The sequence below is a fragment of the Aplysia californica genome, unplaced genomic scaffold, assembly GCF_000002075.1.
Source record: "Aplysia californica isolate F4 #8 unplaced genomic scaffold, AplCal3.0 scaffold00001, whole genome shotgun sequence".
NCBI lineage: Eukaryota > Metazoa > Mollusca > Gastropoda > Aplysiida > Aplysiidae > Aplysia > Aplysia californica.
In genome coordinates, this window is record NW_004797271.1 from 3,350,801 (window position 1) to 3,352,878 (window position 2,078).

General features: G+C 41.1%; 1 protein-coding gene across 1 annotated transcript in view; it reads left to right on the top strand.

Annotated features, from left to right (window-relative positions):
* The first annotated feature begins 773 nt into the window (after nt 1–773).
* LOC101862459 (proton-coupled folate transporter-like) overlaps nt 774–2,078 on the top strand; it is a 14,603-nt gene continuing 13,298 nt past the window's right edge. Inside the window, exon 1 of the mRNA XM_013086298.2 lies at nt 774–1,192. The gene's annotated coding sequence lies outside the window, so the exon portion shown is untranslated. The remainder of the gene's footprint in view (nt 1,193–2,078) is intronic.

Consider the following 2,078-nt stretch of genomic DNA (forward strand, 5'->3'; position numbering starts at 1 on the left):
ATAAAGATGTTTTCAGTGCGTCGCTTTCTTTTCTAGAAGACCTAACTAAGCACTACTCCCATGAGTTATGCATCTTTTAACGGCCCCTGTCAACACTACGTCATGACTTCGGACTTCGGACAAAGGGATTACTGTACAGTAGTATTGTAAGCCGGTCGGAAAAACAAAACGTCCTTCAGGAAGTTAATTCAGTTGTTGTGGCGAGAGACTCATGTGCATGCGGATCCGTGAAGAAGAATTTCCAGATCAAGTGACGATTATTGATCAGCGTTGCTGTTTTTGCTCTGTTCCGATGGTTTATTTCTGTTGTTTAATGTTCCCTTCACCGACGAATGTGTCATCATATTTTTCAATAACTTCAACGAGGACTTGGAGGAAATGACCTTCGATACTAACTTGCTCTTACGCCTTATAAATGGCCTGTTTTCTTCTGAGTCTAGAGCTCAAAAGTATTTTTTTTTCTATTAATCTTAAGCGGCACCTGAAGAGTTAATTATAACCCTGTTGTTGTTTTTTAAAGACGTTTTCTTTCATTTCGTTTAGAATTGTCGTGCACTGTCCAGTGATAACTAAACACCCCGAATAAAGAAAGAGGCACTACTCATCTTGTGTAGGCTTCTGTGAATGGTGTGTTCACCTACAAAACAAAACTTAAGGTGATAATCCTTATAGTTCAGGGTGAGACTTTATGGTGTTTGAAAGAAACTGTAATGCCCATAACACACTGTCCTCTCATCCATATAAAATTTTATTAATAGCAAATTATCGCCATCCTTTCAGTTCACCTCCGCCGACCCCTCACCCCAACTCCAATCCCCTCTCCTTTTTTCCTTATTCCTCAGTGTTTGCTCTATGCACTTGACTTGCCGTCGAGTAATGAGTAATGTGATCTACACCCTACTGCGCTCAGTTTACACAAAGATAATTGGATGTCAAGAAGGCTCGCAGCGCTAACTCAGGAGGCACACACTTCGATGAGCCTGGACTTCCCGCGTCCACCACGCGCTGTTGACTTTATGATTCCTGAAGCATCCTCGAATGGCGTCATCCCCATCCCGTGCGGTCAACTGTTACGAGAGGTGATGACCACCAGAGATTCCGGGATAGATGCTGAGAAAACAAAGTTTGTCCGAGGCGGTCAGCGCCGGTGTTGATACAATCCCTCACGGCGTGCACGCTTCGCTGGGTTTTGGTACGTACCGATTTGGTGACGTTGTGGAATGGAAGCCAGACTTCGCTGCCGTTACTGTTAGCTAGTTAGTCTACTAGGGGAAAGTCAATGTTAAGAGAATGATGGTTTAGTTGTGAGTAAGCGCATTAGTCATTACTAGATCTCAGCTGTCTCGACCTTGGTCACGATGGAGGTTAAAGCTTCGAAATTATTACATAAGGAGGGATTCCTTCGTATCAGTTCATATCATACTGCGTCGCTATGTGAGCCATCCTTCTTCTAATCTGAAATGGGGATATCTTTAGCTTAGGCTATTTGTTAAATTATTTGAAATTTTAAAAAAAATCCCCTACCGGTGACTATTCACCTCCTGCTCCTGCCAGTGTGAAGTCAGTTTGTTACGCATCCCCTTGATGTAGACACAGAAGGGGAAAACTAGAGCTATAAGTATGTCTGATTCTGCTCTCCTCTGAACCGTTACGGACTTTTAAACTAAGAATAATCTAATATTCAAAAAGGGAAATGGATCTGTATAAAAATGGATAAGGCGAATACAGAGTGAGAGTTCTTTCAGAGATTTTATGAATGATACACGTTTTTTTCTACTTTCCCAGAACACTTACCTCAAATTCACAATTCATTTGGGCCTACAGATAGATGATATAGGCTTGCTGCTTCTATCAGAAGGTATTATATCTCTCTGGAAGCTGATTAGCGGTAGTGAATTACGCTGATTCAGAAGGTATGCTGCAAAACAAAACGAACACAAAATAACATATTAATTTAATTACTGCGTTTAAATGACAGACAAATGTAATTGCTCTAACTGTTGTGAATCAAGTAGTCTAAAACATAAATGGAATATTACAAGAATCCAAATTATGTGGACGGTAAAGTATCCCTTCCC